The sequence below is a fragment of the Danio rerio genome, chromosome 4 (genome assembly GCF_049306965.1).
Source record: "Danio rerio strain Tuebingen ecotype United States chromosome 4, GRCz12tu, whole genome shotgun sequence".
NCBI lineage: Eukaryota > Metazoa > Chordata > Actinopteri > Cypriniformes > Danionidae > Danio > Danio rerio.
In genome coordinates this window covers 55,147,712-55,163,112 of record NC_133179.1, presented here as the reverse complement: position 1 = coordinate 55,163,112, position 15,401 = coordinate 55,147,712, and the positions used below count along the sequence as shown (strand labels likewise).

The following is a 15,401-nucleotide window of genomic DNA, read 5'->3' as shown; positions in this document are numbered from 1 at the left end:
GATAAAAATAATGGGTGTCACGGTGGCACAGTGGGTAGTTTGACCACCTCACAGCAAGATTGCTGGTTTGTTATATTTTTATTAGCCTGTTGTTTACAGTGACAGTGATGTTTCAAAGCAGCATAACACTGCTAGTTCACCACCTTAAGTTTTGAATATTCAGTGGCAAAATATATCTTTGTAAAACCTGTTTTCATAGTTGAAAAGTTAAATCACAATTCTTGTTGTGCAATGCTAAACCTTTATGTTGAAAGAGTGCAAATATATATATATATATATATATATATATATATATATATATATATTAATATATATTGCACTTATACATTCTGTTTATCTTGAAAATACTTAAATAATATGTGCTATAGGTTCTAAAATGGCCCTCTACTGTAAACTGACACTCTGGCTCTGAGAGAAAAGCCAGTTTGTAAAAAAAAGTCTTGGTTTTGCTTGGTTAATAAATAATAACTCATTCAATGGCACAGCATCCTCTTTCACATCATCTCATAAACTTGATCTAATTAGTTAGTGCTGAATTATCGCATTGTATCGTGATATGGGTGTGAATCGTATCGTGTTGCATCGCAATATGTCACAAATGTATCGCTAATATATCGGATCGTATTCTTTGTATCAAGATGCGTATCGGATCGGCATTATAGCTTAGATGCCCAACCCTAGTCCAAACAGCTTGAAAAGTAGATTTTTTACCATAGGTGCCCTTTAAAGAGCCTGTGTGGTGACCGCAAAGATTCAGCTCGGACGAGACGCCGTTTAAAGTTTTTTTTTTTTTTTTTTTTTTTACATATAGAATATCATTGCTTTAAATTATTGTAATGTTTTTTATATTTGTAGTTTGTATATATAACAAACGCTTAGCTTATTGTTCACAGTGATCGTTATAATAGAATAATGTGCATTGCATAGGATTATTCAGTATTTACATTCTTTAGTCGCAGCACTGTTTTTATTTATAGCATTTAGTCATTAAACAATGATATTTTGAAAAAAATTATTGTAATTTTAAAAACTTAAAACTTGCAATTCTAGCCCGTGGTTGTAATATTTCAAGCTTGTTCTCAGACAAGTCTCTGGGTCACTAATACTTTGTATTTCTGGAAAATCCGGGATGGAATTCTAGTAAAAAGTGGTACTGTAGAGGAACGGCTTCCCGGCAGTTTTACACCACCTAAAAAACTAATTTATTTTTGTTTAATTTATTTATTGACCCTGCTAATCCAGCGAGAATATTTTTTATATGGTTGCATCTGCATTTTAGTTTCTGTGATATATTCTATACAATATAGAAAGGCATATTGTATCTTTCTCAATTAATTCAATAAAGTTGTTATTTAAACAGCTTAAGCATTGAGATTTAAACCTGTATTTTGACCCTAATAGTAAATTGTTATTATGCACATCTGAAATAAAATACATTTTTACTCCAATGAAAAATACGTGTTGAAATAGAACACAAATAGACAAATGTATTTAATATTCTACAGTTTTATTTTTTTGAGTAATTGGTTTTCACTATTTTAGCCTATGATTTAAATGTTCTCTCTGTGTTTAAGTGTACTGTGTGTGTAGAAGAGTTGAATGAATTTATGCTCTTGATGAATGGGTACAGCTGTATATTTGTATAAATAAAAAAGGATGACATATTGTGGTGTGTTTTGTCATATGTATAGATTAAAAAAAATATGTATCCTTTAAAAAACTGTAATTATGTAATATGTGTTGGTTTAATGTTGAAAAGGTTGTTTAAGCATTCATTTAAACGTTAAATCATTTGGATAAATTATATGTTGAAAATCTGTGGATTCTATGATGTTTCAGTTGACCTAAAATCAACATCATTTAAACATTAGACAAACCAATTAGGTTGATTATATGTTGGAAATGTGTGGATTGTATAATGTTGTTTCGATCGACTGAAAATCAACATTGATTCAACGTTGGGTAAGTAACCAATTGTGACGATTTCAGGTTAGATTTGAATGGATTGCCTGACGTCGTTTCAACATTACCCCGATGAGCAAAACGATGTTGAATCAACGTCGGTGATCAACGTGGATTCGATATCAAAAGAAACATTGATTTTAGGTTTTGTGAAAAAATACATGTTGTACTCGGCCTAAAATGTACATTCTTAAATGTTATTAAGGGCAGAAATTCACACATAGATTAAGGTACATCTGAACAGTGATTTACAATAATAAAATCCAAATGTCAAAAAATGGGGTTTATCGCGTTTTGCAACCAACTCTTCATATACATACAGTTGAAGTCAGAATTATTAGCCCCCCTGAATTATTAGCCCCTGTTTATTATTTCTGAAAACATTTTTTTCAACACGTTTATGAAATAATATTTTACTAGATGTTATTCAAGACACTTCTGCACAGCTTACAGTGACATGTAAAGGCTTAACTAGATTAATAAAGTTAACTAGTGAGGTAAGAGTTATTTATTAAGGCTCATAATTCTGACTACAACTAACTTGAAGTTACTTTTGTATTTGCATTTTAATTTATTTTCAAAATAGGATTTTATTTGTGTATATATATATATATATATAGTCATTTTATTTATGTAATATGCTTGCTGTGTTTACAAAAGAATCCTCTGCCTTTTATACTTTAGTTTAAATTGTATTTTATATATAATTGTTTTATTTCTGTCATATGCTTGCTGTGTGTGTTTAGATGTATATTTTGTAATAAACTGCAATATATTTAAACAGTAAGGCCTTTTTCTTTATTGATTTCTTGCATCATTTCAGAGAAAACAAGTACAAACTGTAAATTCGAATTACTTTCATTTGTAAAATAGATTATAATAATTTGTTTTTTTTCTCAAGCAATGCAAAGTGCATTATTTATTGCATACTACATGCATCCATTTAAAAACCTGGTTAGTGATGGGAAGTTCGGATCATTTTACTGACTCGGATCTTTGAGTCTCGTTCATCGAGATGAATGAATATTTTTTCAAGTCATTTCGTTCATTTGGTTCAATTTGTCAAAATGTTATTAAAATTTTACGAATTGCTTCCAAACACATCTACAACTAGCCCAAAAGGTTGATTGCATAACACATAAGTGATAAATGGAATATTATAAGAAGGAGAAAATAATACTTTAACGTTTACCTGCTCTTTTGTCATTAAAGGCATTTTTGTCACTTTGCTCAGCTTACCTCTTCATGTCTTCTAATGTCAGTGGTTCGTTCATATTACACTGGCAGTCACATTTAATCTTAACCAATGTACACAGTCTCAGCCGATAGGAGCCATAATGATTAGTTCACCTATCAAGTCTTAAGTCGTTCGTTGTTTACGTGACAGAATGACATAACCTGAGGATACGAGAGATGAGCGGTTCAATTCTTTTTCCGACCCTAAATGCGTATGATTGGCCCGTGATGAAGGAGTGAATCAGACCCGATAGAGCACTCGAGAGATGAATGGATCAATTCTTTTTCCGGCTCTAAACGCGTATGATTGGCCCGTGAGGAATAAGTGATTCAGACCCAATAGAGGACTCATGAGGTGAACCGATCAATTCTTTTTCCGGCTCTAAATGCGTATGATCAGCCCGTGATGAACAAGTGACTCAGACCCGATAGAGGAAAGATGAAAGGATCAATTCTTTTTTTCCGGCTCTAAATGCATATGATTGGTTTCTGCCTTTCTGCGATGAACGACTCGAAATGTGATGAAGACTTGAAATAACTATACCACTTGCACAAATGTGTGCACGCGTGAATTAACAAATCACTTCCTGAGAGGACTCGTAGTTCCCGAGTCATATTCCATGGGGTCCGTTCTTTGTACCTCGCTTAAATGATCTAAGATGATTTGGCAGATCCTAATTCTTTTAATCTTGATAGCTGATCTCTCACTAATTTGGTTCTTTAAAGAGGTTCGCGAATTAGATTAGAATGTCTGGATAAACTGATCTGAGATCGCTGCTTGTGTTGTGAAGGACAGATCTATCGATCATATAACAGATCATCAGATCAGATCTATCGATCCTTGAAATCATCAGCAATGTCGTTTGAGAGCCTCTTTATGCATGTGCAAAGTAACTGAGTAGAAAGCATAGTACATTTTGCTTCCCCCCCACCCCCTACTGTCTTAGATGAAACTGCGTTTGGAAGAATCATATCCAGAGGTTTTTTCTTTTAGTGTTAAGACTAAGTTGGCCAGAGCACCTGTCTTGGGAACAGCAGGTCCTAGGTTCAAATCCAAACTGCACCTTTCCCTCAGATTATGGGAGAGTGGCTTTCTGATCTGAAACTCTTTCAATGGCCGATAGCATATGTTTGTCCTGATTTCCATTTTCCGAGCTGACTCTGGGTTTGGATGTAATGAATCTGAAGGTTCCAAAAAACACCTAACACATGATTTAGGATAGATTAAATAAAAATAAATTCATGCACTTTTTGCTTTGATCTTGAACAGAGGCCAGGTTACCGGTCAGGTTTGAGACATGATCATCCAGACTCAAAAAGACTGCATCCGTCTTGTCAGCATTTTCTGCATCCTGACATGCTGGTTTTTGTTGTGTATTATTTTTTCTTCTTCAATTTTTGTTATCCGGCAAATGTCTCTTAGTGTGAATTTTTGTGGTGCTGTGGCTTAGCTGGTCAAAGCGCCTGTCTTGTAAACAGGAGATCCTGGGCTCAAATCCCAGCAGCGCCTTAGTCCAGGTGGTGCGTGTGCTTGTTTTATAGAGCTTACCGGAATGAATTATAAAATTGTATAGCTTTGAGGCTTAATGAATAGTGCGACAAATATAGTTAAACAACCTCTTTGCTTGCCATTTTAAGACTTGCTGTCTTTTTTTAGTCTCTGTGTGCAAAAACGTCTTGCCTCCTATTCAGCGTTGGTGCTGTGGCTTAGTTGGTCAAAGCGCCTGTCTCGTAAACAGGAGATCCTGGGTTCAAATCCCAGCAGTGCCTAATCTACAGGTGCCAGAGTTGCTTTTTGTTAAGAGTAACAAGTGTTTACGCAGCGGGATGTTTAGCAGTCGGTTTCTTAACAAAACTCAAATCCGTAAGAACGCTGCTCGTTCAAGAGGGCTTTGGACGATGGCTTTATATAGCATAGTGTGGTAATGCCTAACCAATTGGACTTTAATATTTCAAGTCCAGACATTCACACATGCAGTGCTACTTTTTTTTTCTTTTTAAGAATTAAACAATTAGCCCCTGTCAAGGTCGTTTGGCGCTGTGGCTTAGTTGGTCAAAGCGCCTGTCTAGTAAACAGGAGATTTCACATGGCCACCATTTTATAGAATGAAAGCTAGGCTGTGGTGGGAAAAACTATGGAAGTATAGGAGCAGCATTGTAAACATTGCAACAACGTGCTGTGGATTACAAACATCCAGCTGTTGCCACGATTTCAAAATGCAGATAGTGTAAACATCACTTTAATATAATTTAGTTCAGTTTAATTCCAACAATTAATAACAGATTAGGCATCAAACAAAATTACAATCTCTTTAAGAGTAATATGCTTAAGTGGCCTCCTAGAATTTAGTTCATGGCACCAGGTAAACACAGTGGGGACGGGGACTGAGATTAAGCTGTACACCCAGGTACATAATGTTGCTGTGTGACTCCATACAATACTTCTGTTTTTTTCCAACGTAGCCTCGATTTCACTTTTAAAATGGCAGCCTCTTGAAATCAGTCTACAGAGGGGGCTGGTAGCCTAAGTAGCACTGAAAGGGAGACAAGCCCATAGATAAGATAGGAAGGGAGAACTCATGGTTAATCTGGAACTTCAAGATGAGGGTTCCCTGCATGCGACGCAACGCAGGACCCTCTCCAGCCACAAATTAGCTTGCACGGCCTGGCCATTGGTCTGTGGGTGGTACTCGTGAGAAAGGCTAGGAGTCGCCCTCAGTTGTCAGCACAATTCTGCCCAAAACTTAGACACAAAATGGGGACCCCTGTCTAAAACCATGTCAACTAGGAGGCCATAAATACGAAAGACGTGGTCCAAAAAAATGGCTGCTTTCTTCCTCGATAAAGGTAATTTGTGGAGGGGAATAAAGTGAGCTGCCTTCAAGAATCTGCCCACTACAGTGAGAACTACTGTGTTGCCATTGGATGGGGTAACCCAGTGACAAGCCAACAAAAACTGACCAGTTTTTGAGATTCACCAGAACCATTATCTGCTTTTCCACTATCGTGCCAAAAGTGAGCAAAAAGTGTCGCGTTTCCACTGTCACTTCCAGGGCCTGGTCTGGCCAAAGCTGGGCTTCCTAAGGGCGAAATATAGACTATAGCCTATTTTATTACTTGTTCTTATGTCCTGAAACACTTAACACTTTCCTTTCCTTGTTTTTAAATAAATTGCTCTTAAACTTAATATTTACTGATTTTCACAGGTTGTCAACTCATTTTGCACAAGCACCAGACCATGGAGTGAGAACCACTGCTCTGCGGTACTCAAAATAGCAAACTATCATACTCAAAATGAATTGCCTTCCTAAAGTTATTTCTCTGCTTCAGTATATCCCTGTAAATAATTCTTTACAATATTTAAAACAGTTTGATAATTTAATCAATTTATTTTTCTGGAACAATAACGCCTTCAGTCTGAGACATCTCGCGCACTGGTCCATCCCTCCGAAGAAGATCTATCTTGGTTTAAGGATAAAAAAGCCATCCTGCTTCCTCTTCCACAACTACAATCCCTATCCATCCATTTTTTTTGTTCATTTTATTTTGTAAATGTGTCTTTTTAGGCTTATCTCAACAATATAATAACTTTTACTGACAGAATTTTAGATGCAGGCTAGGACGGTCTCGGTCATTTGCAGATAATGTTGTCCTATTGGCTTCACAGGACATGGACCTTCAGCATGCAGAGGGACAATTTGCTGCTGAGTGTGACAAGGAAGGAAAAGAAACAACACCTCTCAGGAGCTTGACTAGAAAAAGGAGGCCATCTCCAGTTTGGAGGAGAGTCCTTACCCCACATGGAGTTCAAGTATTTGTGTTTTTCATGAGGAATGGAATGTGAGATTAAAAGATGGATCAGTGCAGCGGCCGCAGTAATGCAGTTGATGTGATTGTCAATTGTAGTGAAGGAACTAAGACGAAAGGCAGTGTTCTCAATTTACCGCTCAATCTAGGTTCCTACTCTTACCTATGATCATGACTGAAAGGACAATATCTCAGATACAACTAGAAACATTTTACAAAGTGTTATGACCTGCTCATATAAGTCGTAACATAAAAGAGAGATGAACCAACAAAATAGCCTGAATGCAAAATATTTATTATAAAATGTAACTTATAAAGTGTTGCCCCCTTGAACAATGAATAGGACAGTCTTTTGATTTTCTGTAGATTTATTTGCTCCGGTCTTTTTTTCTGTGACGATTCGGGACTGAACAACAACAATTCATTTACAAGAACGGTTCACTTACAGACTGAATCACTTATCTGACTCTTCTTCTCTTATGAACACACAATGTCTCTTTTCTCACAGCGCCCTCATTGGTGCATGCATGCATCCCTGTACGCTGCTCTCTCCAACTTATTCAGATTTATATATAACCCACAAATAAAATAAAGGCATTAAAAATAAAATTAAACATTTATAATCCTTTTGAGGCCATTACAAAAGCAATCAATCAAAGCAAGCAAAAATGTTGAGGAATATTAATGAAGATAAAGAACTTAGGATCTAATCACAACAACACTTTAATTACAAGATAGAAGTAATGCAAAAGAAAACCATAAGGTTAAAGAGTCAATGAGATGGCAGGTCTTGACATGAGGACTCCTTAGTAGCCACAGTGTCCTGGGGTAGCTAGCACAACAACTTTTATTTTCCCCCGTGAGGAGTAATGCAGGTGTAGCAGTCGATTCTGTTCCCCTCGGAATGTCTGTTCCCCTTTACGCAATTAAACTACATGGTTTGCGTTGTTGCCGAGGCACCATACGTATGATCGCAAACAACGTACCCGTGAAGCACAACTGGATGTACGGGAAGCAGAGTGGTTCTTAAAGTTCGTATTTTTCGCGAACCTGAAAATTAAGTTTCTCAACGTAATCTAGGAAGTTTTTCCTTATTCCTTAAGCGGAATTTTATTTTAGACAGCATGTTTGCCATACACAGCTTTACATTTTAGAGACAAATTTATAGCAGGTATACCATAGCAATTTCCAAAGAGATAAACAAGAAAATAAACGTTTTTACATTTCATTTTTTTATTTACAGGAAAAGCATTTGTAGTCTGCTTCTGTTGCTGGATTATTAACGCAGGCCACGTGGAACCATCGCCCACATTGGTCACAGGAAATCTAAAAATAGAGAGGGGGTATTAATAATACATCTGCCTCATAATAAAAAGGGAAGCAACGTTGTAAGCAAAATGTTCGTGTTATTCAATCATATGCTATGATTAAAAAATAAATAAATAAAACTTGCTTACAATGCATTTAAAAAAAAAAAAAAAGACAAATGTTGTTACCCAGAGAAAATTCTCAGATTCATCAAATGTCTCTGCCTCCCAACAAAAGTGACACAGGTCACTAAGATCATCTATGAGATAAAATGAGCTGTTTAAATTTCTTTTGTGAATTTTAAGTAAGTTCTGAAAATGCATAAACGCACTGAAAATTAAGTTAAACACGAATAAAAACATACCAGATTGGTCAAGAAGTGTTGATGCAATCTCTAATCGGAGTCGTTTCACTTCTTGTGGTGCACTGCAGAAGTCAATTTCCTTCTCTTTAAGGATGTATTCTGCAAACTGGACAAAAACAAATATAAATAAACAATCCAAATTTTATTAATATTTCATATGGTCAATGACACATACCTTCAACGCAAACACACCACATGATGTTCCATCTTTTTGATGTGGGTGAGGCAGTGTTTCACACACCCAATGTGAAACTGGAAGTTTCTTCATAATTGCGCTGCAAAAGGTTTTTTTTTTTTTTTTTTTCTGTCTGTCTGTCAGTTAACTTCCAATATCAGATTATGCCGAATTATAATACCTTGTCGTTTCCAAACACTTCTTTTTCTTCACCTCAGTCTCTCCAAGAGAATCAAGAAGAATAGCTTTCCTTTGGGCTGGGTATATAGCCTAGATTTAACAAAAAATAAAAATAAAAAAACTTGAGAATAGGGAAAGTTTCAAGAAGAGTCCGTTTTCAAATCAGAAGCATTTACCATCAAAAACCAGTGGTGACATTCATTGACAATACCCAACAACACATCATATTTTGCTGGGTCCACCTAAATATAAATGAACACAATATTAGACAACTATATAACTATATATAATTACACAACTTGCTAAAAGCATGCAAGATCCATTTTGTTATTAAATTTTACACATGGTCAGAAAGAATAAAAACTAAAATATTTATTAATAAAAACACACACACAAAAAAAAAAAAAAAAACACACACCTTGAATCGCTGAGGTTTTCCTTTCCACAGCTCAGACATTGTAAATGTGTTAAAAGCATAGGCTTTACGCTTAGATTTTTCATTGTGCTCCTTCACTTTCAAGGTAAGATAAGCATTTATTACCTTGTCAAACAATAAAAAAAAATAATAAAACATTAATAGAACATTACATAAAAGATTGACGTGACAATTTTTTTATCTTTACCTCACTCTCCAACTCCATGCCAGGTCTGAGCCTTGAAATGTCAGAATAAAATAATTTATATGGTCCCACTTTGGACAGCAATACATGGCTTTCATTGCCTTTCCAAGCACTTTTGAGGTCTATAAACAAATAAAAAGCAGCACTTTAAAAAATATAGTTTCACACCTGAAAAATATTTTTGCTTTTATTACAGCATTTGATTCTATAGTATGGCACTTACAGCCATGTTTTGCATCCTTGGAGTCAGCCTGTGCAAGCACTTCCACTGTAGTGGTGTGGGATGGAGGAGAGGAGAGACTGACAGTTAAGTTCAGTGGAGACAGGGAAGAGGAAGACTTGGGGAAGACACGGGGAGAAAGTTGTGGTGCATTTGGTGAGGATGGCGGTGATGGTTGGGGCTGCAGTTTTGTGATGGTGAGGTCTAAAGGTGTAGGTGAAGGATGCTGGTCAGGTCTTTGATTTTGTTGTGCAGCAAGGATCCTGTGGGGTACATGAGGTCCATCTACTTTAAATAACTTAAGGTGGTCTGTGCTTATTTTTGGGTAAATGTGACCTTTCTCATCCCTCAGATCAGCACTTTTTTCTTTGAGTTGGATGATTTCAAAAGGTCCTAGCCAGCTCCGCTCAAGCTTGCCACCTTTTCTCTGCTGGGACCTTGTGTTTTTCCGTAGGACCTTTTGACCAACAGAGAACTGTGCTTGATTTTGCACTTTCTGTCTGCGCTCCTGTTTTTTTTTTACATTTTCCTTTACCATGTGGTCAATTTTCTCTTTTAGAGAAATGGCCCCTGACACGGTGTCCTCAGTTAATATATTTTCCACTGTGCTGTTAACCTTTTAGGAAATATAGCACTTAGAAATGATTTCACTTTGTCATTTAAACCAAATAAAAGACTAAACATATACCTCAAATGTCTCAGGCACCTCTGAAGGGTATCGGGCCTCAAAGCCGAACATCAGGAAAAATGGGGAGTACCTAGTTGTCAGCTGTGGCTTAGTTCTTAGACCAAACATCACTGCATCTAGGTACTCATCCCATTTTTCAGGTCGCTCCTCCACAAGTTTACACAAGGCTCTAGAGTAATAAAAAGGAGCAGGAAGGTATTAGTAAACAATTACAAGGATGTACAATATTACATCAATATTGCATTCCCATAATGCCAACTTACTTCTGGATGGTCCCATTTAGTTTTTCCACAAGGCCGTTAGTTTGTGGATGGTATGGGGCACAGAGGCTTCGTTCCACACCGAGGAAGTCACAGAGGTCTTTGTTGATCTATTTGCAAAACGTATGTAAGGTTTGTATAATTCTGATTTGCACAAAACATTTATTCTTATTTTCTGAATGTAATTTGATAAGTTGCAAACCTGGTTCACAAACTCTCTGCCTTGGTCGGTTAGGATCCTCTTTGGTGCCCCAAACCTATAAAAAAAGTTAATGATACAGCGTGCAACAACTGCAGCTGATTTGTTGGGTATGGGATACGCCTCTGACCATTTGGTGTAATAATCGACAATGACACAAATGTATTCGTTGCCCTTGTCGGTTTTGGTCACTTTGCCCACCAGGTCCATACCCAACAGTTCTAGTGGCCTATCCACCTTAGGAAGGAAAAACAGCACAAATAAATGTGAATGCTGTGACACCTTGTATTTGAAAATGTGAACAAGCTTACATACACATATCGGAATATACTTTGGCTCCTGTTTTATGGATGGCCTACTAAACTGGCATTGAGCACACTGCAAAACCTGAAAATCAGAAATAAGCAAATGAGAAACAATCCATTAGGATCTCATAACAAGTTTGAAAGAAATTATTTAAATCTTACCCATTTATCAATATCCACCCCCATTCCAGGCCAGTAAAATCGGGCTGAAATGGCAAGTTTTGTTTTCTCCGTTCCACAGTGTGCTCCATGGGAGCTTGCATGAAAATCTTGAAAAATTTCATTTGCTTCATTTTCCCCAACAACCACTTGTTTTTTTAACTCCACGCCATTTTTTTTTTGAAAGGTGGTAAAGTTTTCCATCTATTCAAACAGCATTATTGTTATTTAATTCTTTTATGAATAAATATTTTAAAATCTTAACTCAAAAGTACTTTGCTTACCATCAATTTGGAAGTTGGAAGAACGCCTGCGTATAATATATTTTTGCTCCTTCTTTATACCAACAGGGTATGTGCCTTGCTGTTTATAGTTCATAATTTGTTCATACATTTTTGGATCCATTATTGTTGTTTGAGTCAGAGAGTATGTATGTACGCGCGCGCACGCACACAAACACTGGGGCACATACTGGGACACATGTGTCTAGAGGACTAACATAACTGTAGGCCTACATGCAATATTAAATTAGGGTGCATAAACTAAGACATTAAAAAAAAAGCTAAAAATGCAAACAAGAACCACAGGTAATATGTAATGGAAGTGTAAGATTGATTTTATTGCGCTACTTTGACATTGCAAGACATACAAAGCATTGCCAACACTTTTGTCCCTTTTCGCTTTCCGTACATCCAGTTGTGTTTGGGTGTGTCCGCATACGCTGTTAGCGGATACGCTTCGTAGAGGGGGAACTGGAATTCCAGAAGGGAACAGAATCGACTGCTACACAGGCACCTAGACATAGAGGTAAAGTTGGTTTTATATTCACACATTTGTTCATTTATAGGTCTCTATGTTGTTTACCTTGTTACTTTGAATATTCAATCATAATTAGAATGCAAGTGTGACTTCTAAACAACATTAACACTGTTTATTTGACTGTGAACAATGTTGTACTTTGATAGTCATTGGCTGATAATATGATGTCGCTATTTAGAGTTTGCAAATAATACTTTTATGAAATTATATTATTAAGGGGAAAGTCTGAATGTGCGAATATAAAACCAACTTTACCTCTATAATTTAGACTCCAATCTAGAGTCTTGGGAACATCACAGTGTATTAATAATGTAAAAAAATGTTCCCAAATCATAAAATATTTATCAAGTTTTTATTTTACTCAAAATAGTAAATATAGTAAACTAGAAAGAATCTTGAACCCAAAAGTAAAGAAACTTTACTAATAAAAGCTGCAACACATGAAGTTTCATAAACTAATTTCGAGAGGAGCACGTGATATGATTTAGCACAACTGGCCACTCATCTGTAATCAGTAATAATCCAATCAGATTACTCCAACTGCCCCATACAACGCAAGCCACAACTCCAACTAAACTCAAGACGCCGGCAATCCAAGCCACTGCAATGAAGCCGAACTCTCACTGATCTAATAGGGGTCCACTTTCGATAACAGACATACCTCGCTAGATAACAACACTCCAACAAAGACTAAACATTTCATAAAGGTTTTGAAAGACGAGACCAGCGTGAATGGAATGATTTCAACAAAGAACTCACCTCTCAGCCTCCTGGCTGTTAACAAATCCATAACATTCAGACAGCTAAAGTAGTTCAAATGCAAATTACAAGGCAATCTAATCCACAAATATTAGTCTACAACATATCCAAACGTTGATAAACATTTATGGAAGGGTGCACTGTTATCACCCAAACCTGCTGCTGGAGCACGTGGAGCCAGTCTTTCAGGCATAAACACCGTAGCTATTTTGGTCTACAAAATGGCCGCCAACCTTTTGCACTCTGAACTCTGACTGGTACTCCAAGGAGCCAATAGCTGAAAGGTGAAGTACCACCATCCAATGAGCTTTCCAAACCTGTGATGGTCCCGCCTTCTCTCTTGATAGTTTCATGAATCGACTGAGTGCAAAGACTTTCGCTGCGTCCCAAATCGCATACTTATGCACTATTCTACGCCATTTTGTAGTATAAATAGTGTAAGTAGTGCGTTCACACGGAAAACTCTAAAAATAATAAGTGCACTTTAATTACCCGGATGATGCACTCATTCAGCCGGTAAAATGAAGTGTGTAATGATGGACACTTCACGCACTCAACGACCGCAGGTTTGCTTACGTAGCGGAAGGGGCGGAGCTATCGAACGCACATGTTGAATAACTTTATTTATTTTGGATGGTGAAAGCAAAATTCTTCTACGAGAGTGATTATAGCGCATCCCGATGGTGAATGCGGCAACACTCACAGCAGGTATTATTTGATAATTTGGCCGTTTACTTCAATGATTTGGCAAACAACAAACGTCATCAGGGAAACGGTTTGAATTTCCGCTTAGTAAAAAAACATTAGTGTGCCATTTGGGACGACACTACATACATATACTACCCTGTTGAGTGTGTAAGTGCATAAGTACATAGTGCATGAGTGCATAGTGTATAGTGTGCCATTTGGGACGCAGCTTTTGTGAATAAATCGGGCCAGATACACTCAAGATTTTTCAATCATGTTAAGATTCCATATGTAATGTTATTGATCATGGATTTAATAAAAGCTAATGTTAAACATTACATTCACACAGTTCCTACAAAGTGGTAACATTATTTTTCAAGTTTGATGTTGGGAGTTGATATATTTACATTTAAATAAAAAAAAATTAAAATGAAAAGAGTATTACCCAGCTACTGAAATACATATATCACATTAAGCATTGAAGCTCTTTTATAACATGTCAATAGTGACTCGTATATCAATACACACGAGTGTCATAGAAAAGTTTATAATGGGAAGTCAGTGAGATGTGAAAAGGCAAAGAAGCAATTTCCTGCTTGACTGGTACAAACCGGAAGAGCAAATTTCAATGAGAGTCAATGGAGTAACTTTTCATACATTGACTGTGTTAGGTACATTTGCTTTTAAAGAAACTTCTATACCACTAAGGGGTTTAAACTCCCCTCCACTGTCATCTCACCTGCTCTCCAAGAGGTATTTCTAGGACCACCAGCCAAGACACGCCCCATATCCTCAGCCTTCCATCCATTTGCCACCCTGCAGGGGGTCGAATGCCCACTTCAACAACCCTTGCACATCAAGATATTATAGTTATTGTAACATGCATTAACAAAGGCGCTTCTATTCACAGTTGCCCATGCACTTATAAAGAGACCTTGCATGAAAATCAGCTAAAACAATTAATGATGTCTGCTGTATATATACTATGCTGTAAATATTTAATTTTTGATTCTCTCTTATTTTCTCATTTTAGAGCGCATGACTACCGGCTCCAGATAACTGCCCTCATTCAACCCTTAGCAAAGATACATTTTCACTCATACAGCCCATACCCTTAATGCCATATTCACACTACACTTTTTGGTTTTTGAGATGTTCTAAACTAACATCAAAATTTCAATCCCATATTCCACCTCATCATAGCTGATCTAACTGTGCATGGATGAAGAAACTCTCTTTATAAAGCAAACAGATCATTTACACAAGGGTACACCCCAATGCATGTCTAGGCCTCTTCCCCACATTTCTTCATTTAATTTTTCCCTCTAATTGTCCTATACTTCCATTCACTCTTGTTTACCACAGCTCTGACCCATTTCGGGGTCGCCCAAGTTTCAATTGCTGTGGCAGCAACGATCTAAACAAGCTCGTATACACTTACACTTCCAATACCACTATCATCACACTCCACTGCATAAATAGAGCAGTATATGCTTATACAGGAGAACACATTGCCTCCATACTGACCCACTGAACCTCTGCAGCAGCAGAGACGCTAAGCTGAGCCACGCTCCACTTTAGCGCAACTGCAGCGATGCTCTAGCTGACCCCTTATTCACTCTCACATCTACATATCACTAACGACAGGATTTT

General features: G+C 37.0%; 1 protein-coding gene and 2 non-coding genes across 7 annotated transcripts in view; all 3 read left to right on the top strand.

The window, feature by feature from the left end:
• The window catches only part of LOC103910797 (uncharacterized), a 1,018,570-nt gene that overhangs the window by 62,840 nt on the left and 940,329 nt on the right, over window positions 1-15,401 (top strand). The window lies entirely within an intron of this gene.
• On the top strand, window positions 4,635-4,708 carry trnat-ugu (transfer RNA threonine (anticodon UGU)). Its single transcript has one exon. It is a non-coding gene; the product is annotated as a tRNA-Thr (tRNA).
• On the top strand, window positions 4,895-4,968 carry trnat-cgu (transfer RNA threonine (anticodon CGU)). Its single transcript has one exon. It is a non-coding gene; the product is annotated as a tRNA-Thr (tRNA).